This window comes from Camellia sinensis, chromosome 7 (assembly GCF_055761805.1).
Source record: "Camellia sinensis isolate YWXY chromosome 7, ASM5576180v1, whole genome shotgun sequence".
Taxonomy (NCBI): Eukaryota; Viridiplantae; Streptophyta; class Magnoliopsida; order Ericales; family Theaceae; genus Camellia; species Camellia sinensis.
In genome coordinates this window covers 88,934,472-88,947,705 of record NC_138967.1, presented here as the reverse complement: position 1 = coordinate 88,947,705, position 13,234 = coordinate 88,934,472, and the positions used below count along the sequence as shown (strand labels likewise).

Sequence of the window (13,234 nt, the reverse complement as noted above, 5' to 3'; positions counted from 1 at the left end):
AAGGATTAACAATTCCTTCGAGTACAAACAATATTAACATTAAAAACACATCATATACAATGACACGGGGAGGACTAGTCAATCAACTAGATGCCCTTTTTTCTTCCAAAACGAGCCAAGTTCACATACCAGCTACAAGCCCTTTCAGTAAGTGGACTTGGAAAACTCCCGAAGGCGCAGAGAGTGGTCACGGCCATGGACACCAAGAGTTTCAATGAACCTCACCGCCTGTTCTCTGGCATTGCCTTGTTTCCCATCAAACTTAATAAACTTGGGCACTGTATACCCAGTTGGGCATGGCATGGTCAATATCTCTTGAGAGTATGAGGCCTTCACATCTGAGTCGGGGAGAGATGGGAGTGGCTTCTTGCTACGCTCTTGCTCGAGCATAGCATGTACATCAGCTAGAGTAAAAAAAGGAGTGGGCTGGAATGGTCCAGTCTGCTCCTGGGTAGCTGAACCAGCGGCCGCACCGTTCGCCTGAAGTACCGCCGGAGGCACCTGGATTGGAACCCAAACCTTAGGGAACAAGTTAGGCACTGGGTTTGGGACTGCTACGGGCAGAGGTGTTTGCGCTAGAGCTAGTCGAGAAGCCATGGCCATAACAGCCTCAGTGAGAGTTTGCAAAGCTGCCAGGATCTCCCTCTGTGTATCCTGGAGTGATTGAACTGCCTCAATCACAACACTGTGGTCACAGGCATGTTCTACTCCGCCATTTGAAGAGCCTTGCTGAACTTCATCCTCTGCCATTTTTTTCCAGTGAGGTATGTAAACCACTATGGGTATGAACCATCAACAAAGCAGCCTCCCCAGCGGAGTCGCCAGAAATGTAAAGGGGTTCGAGGTTAGAGAAGGTGATTAGAGAGGCAAAACTATGCTAATGGTCCAAAAATGGTGGAAGTGGCTTGAGAATGAGCAGCAGCAACTGTCTGGAAGTTAAAGAGTGTGCAGCTGGGCGAGGATGAAGCAAGTAGCTCAAGAAGAAATGTATAGCAGTGCCAAAATGGGCAACATCTACCCCAAATCCCCAAAATTCCTCTTGTTGAACCATGGGAAATGGGTCCTATTTATATAGGCTTTTCCTTGGCACCAAGAGGACACCAAGTGGCCAAATAGAGAGAGGACATGTGTCCTAGAGGATAACATGGAATATTCTGCCTTGAGTCACTAGGCTGAAGGTGCCACGTGTCCTTTTGCATGTACTGTGTACTATCTGTTTGCCTCCGCAACTACCTTTTTGAGCCTCAGCAAGTGTAGTTGCGACGGGAGTGTTTGGCGATGCAACTCCCTCTTGAGCCTGAGAAAGTGCAGTTGCGACGGGAGCGTTTGCCGCTGCACTTGCCTTCTCAGCTCAAACTTCAGCAAGTGCACTTGCAGCAATAAACTTTGCTACTACACTTGCCTTCTCAGTTCTACTTGGTCACTACATGCATTCTCAGAACTCCATTAGTCTGCTATCGACAATGTTCGTGCTCACCGCAGCGAAGCCTTCACCCTTAGCCACCTAACCACAAACTCCCCAGCTTCCCCAGGCGAAGGCCACAGCCAAGCCGGCCATCAGCCTTGTTGTTCCTTAGTACCAAGCCCAAGGGGCTTCCTTAGTCCTGCCTGTGCGACTAAGGCAGGTCTATGACCTGGGTAATGGAAAGGGAGTCCCTTATGCTAGGGCTACCCTGCTCCCATCTTCGCGGGAACGTCGCGGTAAACTGGTACCCTGGGCCTGCTATCAACTCCAACCAATAAGTCTTGGGGCCTGCTATCAGCCCTGGGTTAGTAATGCCTTGAGGACTGCTATCAGCGCCAGGCATTACCCTCTCCTTGCAGAGGGAAAGCTTTTCCGAGAGACTGCTATCACCTTGGCGGGATGTTCCCTCCGCAACTTGGTTGCGGCGGCAGTAGTTGCTACGGCAGTCATTTCCCGTGACAAGTTCAAATGGCATAACCGACAATATTGGAGATGGCAGCGCCGACAAAGTGCCTCTGCAACTTGGGCGCCCCTACAACCTAGTTGCTTCAGTTCTCTTCTTCCCTCAGCAACTCCAGGTGGCGACGGAACCGAGAATACTTGGAATGGCAGCGCTAAGACAAAGTGCCTCCGCAACTTGGTCGTCGCAACTGTCACCTCTGCAACTTAGTTGCTTCGGCTTTCTCTTTCCCTCATCAACTTTGGATGGCGGCGGAGCTGAAGATATTAGGAATGGCAGCGCTGAGGCAAAGTATCTCGGCAACTTCCCCGCTGCATGTATTCCCTCTGCAACTTGACTGTGGCACGTGTTCCCGCTGCAACTTGACTTCGTCATTTTCCCTCGTGGAGTCTATTTGGACCCTTGGCGGGTCGGACCTACTCCGGCCCACTGTTGGCCCACTTCCCTTGGACTTTAGCCCATGCTCCTTTTTCATTCCTGGTCGCCTCTTTGCGACGACCTCAGTACTTAGGCCCATACTTAATTTGGGGTTTAATTTTTGACCCTCTAAAAAAACAGAACGTAGTGGCTAGAAATAGTGTTGAAGCTGAATTTAGATCAATGGCTCATGGAATTTGTAAAGCTTTGTGGATCGAGAGATTAATGGAAGACTTAAAAATTCCAAGAACATCACCAATGGACGTTTACTGTAACAAGAAGGCAGCAAATGCAATTGCTCGACAAGCACTTTATCAACGAAAAGATTGAGAAGGAATTGATCTACATGTCTTATATACCCACTGCGGAGCAGATTGCAGATGTTCGTACAAAGGGACTACACAAGAAGCAGTTCGACCACCTAATCTACAAGTTGGCCATGGAAGACATATTCAAGCCAACTTGAGGGGGAGTGTTGGAAATGGGAAGAAAATAATTCTTCCAGGATATGGCAAAATTCTTTAGGATATCACAGCTGTAAATATCTAGATTTAGTCAATACTATAGAATAGGAAAGTTTATATTTAGAATTAGAATTAGTAACTAAATAGTAGCTAATCAGTCCTCAGAATCAGTAGCTAATCAATCCCTTATTTTATGCCATGTATCTCCTATTAATAGAGGTGTTGTGTGTACATTGTTTAAATATGAGAATAAGAAATATTATTCTTTCTAGCTTTCATTCAAAATAATAAAATCCAGTTTTCCAACTAGTACCAAGCATGTAGATTTTAAATTTCTGAACAAATTTAATTAAGGCATTTCAAAATGGCCTATTTGACTAATCAATAAATTAATGGAAGGAAAATAACACGGTGCAGCTTTTAATAGAGTAAGTAGAACTTCAATTGGCGAACAATAATGCAAGACCCCAAATGTTCTAGCAAACACTCACATGGGTGTTGGTCCCACACCCATGTGCGTGGTAGATTTTTTGGTAAATTTTTGCGTATTTCTAGGCATTTTGCTCATTGGTGAAATATGGCAAGAGATGAAAACCACAAAAGAAAGACACGAAAAGGAGCATAATGTAACTAGGGAATCCTAGAAAACAAACTCACTTGGTAAGTCAACGAGAGATGGAAATAAGCTGAACAAATGATCCAAGAGACATCAATGCTAGAAGCACACTTAGAAACGATTTTTCTGATCTGCATCAAAAAAGAAAACAGAAAAAAAATATATGTATGAAAGTTAGTAATGCCCTTCACTGCAGATTAAGTCCACAGTATCTCTGAACGCATTCTTTTAGACCCTCCTTTTTGAAATTAAACATGTGTTTGTCAAATTTTCCATTAAGCTCAATTAGTTTCAATACGAAATTACTATACCATATTTTGTTCCAACAAGGTTAGGAAGGCGCATAATAACTTTAAACATACAAAATAAGGTGTGGCATCACATAAGCAACGAAATTTATTTCTGAAGTAGCATTGACAAGACAAAAATAAAATAAAACTACAATTATGAATACCAATATATATGAAGGGTCTTGCTAAAAAGTGCCCTGGGACACGAAAAAGTAGACCAAAAAATAAATTTGAAAACACAAGACACTTCTTATTAAATTCAATGCAATTTTTATTGAAATTAATGCACTTCTTTTAACTGTTTGACCTATTTTCAAGACACTTCCTTATTTCAATCCCAATATTCAGCACTTTTAACATTTGTCATATACAAATATCAAGTTATAAGGACACAACAATTGCACGAATTATAACTAAGATCATTTCAATAAAATAAATGAAATATATCTTTTAAGAATGGAACCAAAAAGATGACACAAGGAACTTACTTCTCTACATTTCATAAGCTTTAGCATTAATGGGAAAAACTACAAATGCAAGAGACTGATGTTAGAGGAGGGTAACGAATTATAACTAAGATCATTTCAATAAAATAAATGAAATATATCTTTTAAGAATGGAACCAAAAAGATGACACAAGGAACTTACTTCTCTACATTTCATAAGCTTTAGCATTAATGGGAAAAACTACAAATGCAAGAGTGATGTTAGAGGAGGGTAAGTTACCAAAATATTTGATATACATGTTTCATATTTCTTCTTTTCTACTTCTAAATCTGAAAATCCAGTCAAATAAAGAAACTAAATTCTATGCAAAGAATCATGCCAATCTCAAATCATACCTGAGGGAGTAATGTCGGGAAATTAGTTAGAAGTTTTCTCTTGTTAAGATTTCAAAAGTCAGTGTAGCAGCAACAACACGGTCTAAAAATTCACTGCAATCAAACATTGGAAGAGTGATTTTCAACTATGATTTATCATATGATATGCATAAATAGAGAATAATTGTTAGATGAAATCATAATTTCATTTTTTCCCCACAAATAAACTATTGTGAAAGGACTACAAACTAAACCATCTTTACCGGCTCAAACATGAATGAATGAAGGTCCTCCTATTGCGATCAGCATCATGTAGAACCACCTCTCCAAAATAAAGAAAAAATAGACGAATTTCCTGAATAAAACTGTAGAATAAAAGAACAATGCTTACATTAGCACATATGTACGCATAATGATGAGGGGAAGAACTAGGAGAGAGGTAAATATCAAGCACCAAAAATACTTCAACATTCCAAATAAATAGAAATTACAAGTTAATAACACCTGCAATCAATTTATGGTCATTTTTTTCCATGGTTTGTTTGGTTTTGCTTTGAATGAGAACCATCATGGCTCGAGCTTTGACAACTTCTTAAGCTAGACAAGGTCTCTTCTTTTTTTTTATAACAAAACAACTAACTCATTGCAGCAAGCAAACATACAAATTCTTCTCAAAGAAAGTATTTTCTCCCTCCAACCTAAACGATGCATTGTCCTCGATGTAAAAAACAAAATCACAAAGGTTATGAGATTACCTTAAATAATGAACCATGTCTATATATATATATATATATATTTTTTTTTTTTTTTGAGCTTCAACAAAAAATTTATTAAAAAAGAAAAGATGAACCATGAACCTGCATGGGATTATTGCCAAAAACACAAGGGAAAAAAATTACAAACGAAAAACTAACAACTCCTAAAAGTAACATTACTTTTATTATTATGTTTATGGGTCTCGATAAATAGGGCCTTTCAATTCAATGGACTCCTCTCCTCTTCAGGTGGGAAATTCTCCAAAACTGGTTTAAGACGTTGGCCAGTCACTTTAAAAACATTACCATTCCTGGGATTTTCAATCTCAACGGCCCCATGAGAAAAAACAGTTTTAACTATGAAAGGGCCGGTCCATCTAGATCTCAATTTACCAGGAAACAAATGTAGTCTAGTTTTATACAAAAGAACCTTTTGTGAAGGATTAACAATTCCTTCGAGTACAAACAATATTAACATTAAAAACATATCATATACAATGACACGGGGAGGACTAGTCAATCAACTAGATGCCCTTTTTTCTTCCAAAACAGCACACCATTTCTGCTCCCTTATCAACAAAAATATGCAATCCTGCCTTTAGGCAATAGAAATATTATCCTTTATTCGATGAAAAGCTACAAACACAAGACCGTTGTGAGTAAAAAGGTATAAATCTTATGTAGAGGGGTACAAAATTAAGATAAAAATTACCATCTTGTTGCGCTGAATTCGAGCAGCCCAAGCACCCTTGACAACATTGCGATCAGATCTAGTGTTCTTGCTATTATCTAAGTCACCCAATATATATTACATAAAAGGAACAAATAAGGAACAAAAGATGAGTAGTAATTAAAAGGAAAAATAAATAAATATTTGAAGAGCAAAATCAAAATATAAAAGGACTGGAGGTACAATGAAATCTTGTCTAACCTTTGAGAGAGATTCTGTGGATGTTATGAGATGATTTCAAAGCAAATCGAGTCTTATGGGCCTGGTTGAGCAATTTATATTGTTGATGGCTCAAATGTAGTTTTTCTAAAAATTTAAATTAAATACATTAAATCACAATTAAATATAAATTGAGAGAATGAATATAATATCCAAAATTCCTAGAATAACTACGTAATTTTAAGCATTCATCACACCTCCCAACCAGCTTTAATTTTAGAACCTAGCAACTAAGGCAACTAAAATAAAATCAAAAAGAAAAATAAAAGCAACTACTCTAAACCACTTCCGCAAGAAATCACGATTGAATTTAGCACATGCAACAAGCCCTTAATCCAATAGATTACCCCTCATGGACGAGTTAAAGTCTCGTGTTTCCAAAGATGTTACCCACAAACATCCAAAAATTTCTTTACTAAAACGACTTCTTTCATTCTCATGCCAAGGTTAAAGAACCAGTCATGAATTTCACAACCTTAACAAGATAATCAATCAAAGTTCAAAAGACTAGCAGCAAGTAAAGATATTGCATGACTTTCAAAATTTGGAGTGTGTGAAAAAAGTTCAACCAACACAAACACAACCTTAGCCTTAAAGTGAAATATAACCCAAATCTCTTTCTGAAACATGCTTCGACTCAAATCTCACCAGTTATTGCACTCAACAAATAAATCACTCGGAATATGGTGCAAAAATTGCTCTCAATATATGCGAGTAGAACAATGTAAATCAAAGGCAAAATATCCCGCATACTAATTTTTTTGAAAAACGCTAATATGAAAAAATAAATAAATAGTCTCATGAATGGAATATCAAATACTGAGAAATAAAATTTCTAGAAATGTTACCCACAAATGTCAAAAATTTTCTTTACTCGAAGGATTTCTTTCGTTCTCATGCTAAAGTTCAAGAACAAGTCATGAATTTCACAACCTTAACAAGATAACCAATCAAAGTTCAAGACACTAGCAGCAAGTAAAGATATCTCATGACATTCAGAATTTGGCGTGTGTGAAAAAGTTTAGCCAACACATATACAACCTTAGCCTTAAAGTAAAATATAACCCAAATCTCTTTCTGAAACATGCTTCGACTCAAATCTCACCAGTTATTGCACTCAACAAATAAATCACTCAGAATATGGTGTAAAAATTACTCTCAATATATGCGAGTAGAATAATGTAAATCAAAGGCAAAATATCCCGCATACTAATTTTTTGGAAAAACGCTATAATGAAAGAATAAATAGTCTCATGAATGGAATATCAAATACTGAGAATTAAAATTACCACACCATCACCCCAATCCATCATGTCCACTTGTAAACTATACCACACTCAAGATCAAATAGGACTTTTATTTGGTTGTAATGCTTGGGTTGAGGAATTAAGAAAAAATAATAAAAAGCCAAAGGTGAATAAAAAAAAGGACGTCTGAGAGACAATTGGCATAAAAATAAACACAATTAGAGCATTATTCCAAATGCCTTGCTCTTTCTATTACTTTTCCTTTTGTCTTTTTCAACTTCCTCCTTCTGCTTTTTTTTTTTTTTCTTTTTGTTTTTTTTTTCCCTTCATTGAACACAATTTATTTCTTCTTCTTTTTTTCAGCTTTTCTCCTTTTTTTTTCTTTTTTTTTTTTCAAACAAATTTGCCATTGTCAAACTCAAATAATCCCAACATATCTACAAAAGTAAAAAGAAAGTATGGGTTGTGGGGTTAAACAAAGAAAGGCTAACATAAAAGGCTCAAATTGGTTTCTAATGGTTTGTGAAGTAATAATAAAAGAAAGAAAAATAAATAAAAGGCTCAAAGAAACAAAGATGGCCTAAAATCATCTCTCAAGAATTAGTATGGTCCTTCAACTTTCATGATCTCAAGGGAATAAAAGTGTCATAACAAATTGATTTATTCTCAGCATTCAACCAAAATGAAGAAATAATGAGACTAAACAACAAATTAATGTCCTTCCAAAGAAAATTAAGAGTAGATGTATAGTAACCCTCCAATAAATGATTGGCACAAAACTCACAGGGTTAAAAGTCTCCACTATCATTCTTCAAGATTTTCAAGTCATATCCACTTATCAACTAAAAATCATATTCATGTGGCTAAAGTGCAGTGCAATTATTTCCAAATACGAACACATGAAATACTTTAACAAAGTAGCTAGCATATCAAACTTCAACACAATTTCTCAAGTTAAAGCAATAAAATACTACAAGTATGCCGAATCACTCAATGCATAGAACAATACATTACCATGCACACCTTTTTTTCTTTTTTTAAACAAAACAACTAACTCATTGTAGCGAGCAAACATATAAATTCTTCCCAAAATAAGTATTTTCTCCCCCCAACCTAAACGATGCATCATCCTCGAGGGAGTAAAAAGTGTGATAACAAATTGATTTGTTCTCAGCATTCGACCAAAAATGAAAAAATAATGAGACTAAACAACAAATTAATGCGCTTCCAAAGAAAAATTAAGAGTAGATGTATAATGACCCTCCAATAAATGATTGGCACAAAACTCACAGGGTTAAAAGTCTCCACTATCATTCCTCAAGATTTTCAAGTCATACCCGCTTATCAACTAAAAATCATATTCATGTGGCTGAAGTGCAGTGCAATGATTTCCAAATATGAACACACGGAATACTTTAACAAAGTAGCTAGCATATCAAACTTCAAAACAATTCTCGAGTTAAAGCAATTAAATACCACAAGTATTCCCAATCACTCAATGTATAGAACAAAAGAATACCATGAGCACTAAATTTTTATTTTTTTTTAACAAAATAACTAACTCATAGCTGCAAGCAAATATATAAATTCTTCTCAAAATAAGTATTTTCTCCCCCCAAACTAAATGCATTGTCCTGAATGTAAAAAATAAAATCAAAAAGTTAAGGAGATTACCTTAAATGATTAACCATGTCTATATGTGCCATTGCCTGCAAGGGTTAGCGCCAAAAACATAAAGGGAAAAAAATACAAACGAAAAACTAACAACTCCTAAAAGTAACATTATTTTGAATAACATGCACAAACCGGATCATTGGAAATTTTGATCAATTATTTTGAACAACTTTTTGAATGGAGTAAAGGAAGTTGGAATCGTCGATCTCTAATTATCTAAAAACTACGAAAAGGGTGTTCTTGGTTTCTATAACGCGCCACAACAAATGAAACACAAAATTCCAACAAAATCTCCACAAAAGAAGAGATAAAATTGCATAAGATAATACATGTATTAGCAGTTCACTCTTTGCATGTTTTTTTCCACACGAAACTATTAACAAAGTTTTTTTTTCCCACTTTTCCTTCCATTTCTTTTTCCCTTCTCATACAAGATCCACCGGATGCTTATCATGAAATATAGCCCAAATTATTGGAAAGGAATTTCCAAACCTCACACATATGTTGGAACACTATAGCAATCGCAATCAAATACATCACAGGATCAATATAAATAAATTATATATTACATATATATACAACACCACGTATATCAGTATAACCAATTGCCCTATTTTTGTTTCATCATAGAGTAGTTGAAAAAGGCGTCATTTCAATACATTATGTAAACAAAAACCTATGAACTACTCAATTCTCAATTCAACAGCACACCCAATTTTCAAACAACACAATTCAAATAATTTTGGTTGAAACTCATATTAAATTGTATGAATCGAATCATGCATCATACAATTCTAACACCATACTAGTTGGAACCTGTAAAAGCAGTGTCAATAGAATTATTTTGATCAGTTACTCATGAAATACAATATCCATTTCCAAGGAATTCTAGCAATGTAAGTGAATTTATTCTTCAGTGATAACTGAGATTAGAAATTACATGGTTGTCGACTCTACTAGCTGGTGCCAGAGGCAAGATGAGATCTGCTTCCAGATCAGGTTGACGATATACAGGCACCCCCATCACCTTCTATCTCCATGCCCATGTTAGCTTCCCAAGAATCACACTCTGCATCACAACATCAAAAAGGATAAATGAAAAAAATAAAAACTAAAAAAAACTAGGGCCCAATTTAGTCTCCATTTCCAAGCAATGGCAGCAACATAAGTAAAGGAATTCTTGAGTGATAACTAAGATTACATGGTTGTTGACTCACTGCTCAGTTGAGGAATTCTTTAGTCTTCATCACTTGTGTTACTACTCGCTGCTCAGTTGCCATTGAATAAAAAAAGGTCTACATTAATCGCCCAAAAAACACATGGATTTATTATATATAGCCCAACAGACATTAATTATGTAGCAACTACCACCAATAAACTACTAAGTGAATTTTTAGACCATGTTGTTGTAGAAGCTACACTGAAATTTCGAAATCTTAACAAGAGAAAACTTCTAACTAATTTCCCTACATTACTCCCTCAGGTATGATTTGAGATTGGCATGATTCTTTGCTTAGGATTTAGTTTCTTTATTTGACTGAATTTTGAGATTTAGAAGTAGAAAAGAAGAAATATGAAACATAGATATCAAATTTTTTGATAACTTATCCTCCTGTAACATCAGTCTTGCATTTGTAGTTTTCTCCATTATTGCTAAAGCTCTTGAAATGTAGAGAAGCAAGTTCCTCATGTCATCTTTTTGTTCTGTTCTTAATAGATATATGTAATTTATTTTATTGGAATGGTCTTAGTTATAATTCGTGTAATACCACGTCCTCGAGATATTTGTATATGACAAATGCTAAAAGTGCTGGATATTAGGATTGAAATAAAGAAGTGTCTTGAAAATAGGTCAAACAGTTAAAAGAAGTGCATTAATTTCAATAAAAACTGCATTGAATTTAATAAAAAGTGTCTTGTGTTTTCAAATTTATTTTTTGGTCTACTTTTCGCGTCCTCGAGGCACTTGTTAACAAGACCCTTCATATATTGGTATTCATAATTGTAGTTTTATTTTATTTTCGTCCTGTCAATGCTACTTCAGAAATAAATTTTGTTCCTTATGTGATGCCACATCTTATTTTGTATGTTTAAAGTTATTATGCACCTTCCCGACCTTGTTGGAACAAAATATGGTATAGTAATTTCGTACTGAAACTAATTTAGCTTAATGGAGATTTTGACAACTAAACACATATGTTTAATTTCAAAAAAGAGGATCTAAAAGAATCCTTAGAGCCTGGTGTCAAGAGAAAATTGAGAAACTAATTGGCATGAGTAGTATTTTATTTTTGAGTTACGACTTATGTCTACAAATTGACTTTCCTACTTAACAAAAAAAAATAAAAATAGAATCATCTTTACCGACTCAAACAGGAATGAATGAAGGTCCCCATACTAGGATCAACATCATGTAGAACCACCTCTCCAAAATAAAGAAAAAATAGACGAATTTCATGAGTAAAACTATAGAAGAACAATGGTTACATCATCACATATGTAAGCATAATGATGAGGGGAAGAACTAGGAGAGAGGCAAATATCAAGCACCAAAAATACTTCAACATTCCAAATAAATAGTAACTACAAGTTAGTAACACCTGCAATCAATTCATGGTCATTTTTTTCCAAGTTTTATTTGTTTCTTGTTTGGTTGAAGGGCTATTTTTTATAAAATTAAACTTATAAATAACTGAAAATCTCGGCGGTTGCCTCGCCCTCAATCTCCATCAACATCTCCAAATTACATGGACTACACTAACAGGAATTGCAATGTATGTAGAACTCTGAACGTGAAGTAAAAGCAAAATTAAATAAGATGAGACAAAAACAATACACATTTTTTAACAATGGAAAAGTGGGGACATGCATATAGGAGTCACCCAACAAAAAAAAAAAAAAAAATGAAACAACATTATTTAATGGGAACTGCATTTTTATAACTAAAATCTATGGCGGTAGTGATGGAAAATTATTTGTACATCCACAAGCAAAGATGTAGGCAAGTTGCAGCCTGCCATGACACAATATACATTGAATGCTTTGATTTTCAAGCTTTCCCAATAAAAGCATCAGAGTAATACCAAAACAAAACTTGTCTCAATTCTACTAAAATAACTTTTTTACCTCATAAGAGAAAATTTGGTCTATAAATAGAGTAGAGGTTTTCACTGTAAGTAGGGGAACCAATGCACATATTAAAGCTGAAACACATTAAAGCTAAAACAGAACATGAATTTCAAAATTACTATACAGAGTGAAAATATTGTGACATGCATCAAGAATAGAGTCAAAGTGAAAATATTGACATCATGCAATGCTATAGCAAAATACACATCAAGAGAGAGAGGAGAGATAGTGACAGTGGTGATTAAGAGTTTGATGAGGGTGTGTGGTCATAAAGCAATCAATGGATAGAGAAATCAATACCAGTAAAAGAAGACCACTCTTTGAGATTGCGAAATCAAAGCCACTGAGCATTGAAAAATCTTGTTAAGTTCCAGATAAACCCTAGCTCTGAAATCTTCAACACACTTCATGAAGCTTGTTCACCTGATCATATTGAAATCACATAAACAAAAATAATCACAAGAATAATCAAGCAATTTTATACAAATTTCAATTAATCTCAAGCAATTTGAAGCAAAATTTAAGCAATTCTCCATCATCAGAAAGACGATTTCAGAAAAATAAATAACTAGATTTCAAGATGCATGATGGATTTCAGACGATCTCACACTTCTTCTTCTTCTTCTTCTACTTCGTCTTAGGCTTTTAGTGTGGTTTAGGGGGTTTCTGCTGATTCGTCTAAGGGTTTTTTTGTGCTTCGTCTTCATGTTCTCCATCAGAAAGACGATTTGAATGAGTCAATTTCAAAGGTTTTGGGTTTCTCAGATGGATAGAAGCTAGAGAGATCGAAAGGGTTTAGGTTTACGGAGAGAGAGAGCAGTGATGAAAGATAATAGAGAGAGAGAGAGAGAGAGAGAGAGAGGCGTCAATAAACTAAGGAGTGAAAAGAGAGAGGAGACCGTTATAAAACCCTAATTTTGAAGCGGTGGAAGATTAGTGAGAGAGAG

The 13,234-nt window shown here is 35.7% G+C and overlaps 1 protein-coding gene across 1 annotated transcript in view; it reads right to left on the bottom strand.

Annotated features, from left to right (window-relative positions):
• LOC114273602 (uncharacterized) overlaps window positions 1–12,712 on the bottom strand; it is a 50,109-nt gene extending 37,397 nt beyond the window's left edge. Inside the window, exons 1-11 of the mRNA XM_082878570.1 lie at window positions 12,588–12,712; window positions 10,360–10,423; window positions 10,099–10,227; window positions 9,159–9,193; window positions 6,220–6,324; window positions 6,001–6,077; window positions 4,797–4,898; window positions 4,555–4,647; window positions 4,361–4,399; window positions 4,201–4,239; window positions 3,464–3,553 (exon numbers count right to left, since the gene is read on the bottom strand). The gene's annotated coding sequence lies outside the window, so the exon portion shown is untranslated. The remainder of the gene's footprint in view (window positions 1–3,463; window positions 3,554–4,200; window positions 4,240–4,360; window positions 4,400–4,554; window positions 4,648–4,796; window positions 4,899–6,000; window positions 6,078–6,219; window positions 6,325–9,158; window positions 9,194–10,098; window positions 10,228–10,359; window positions 10,424–12,587) is intronic.
• Between the last annotated feature and the right edge of the window lie 522 nt (window positions 12,713–13,234).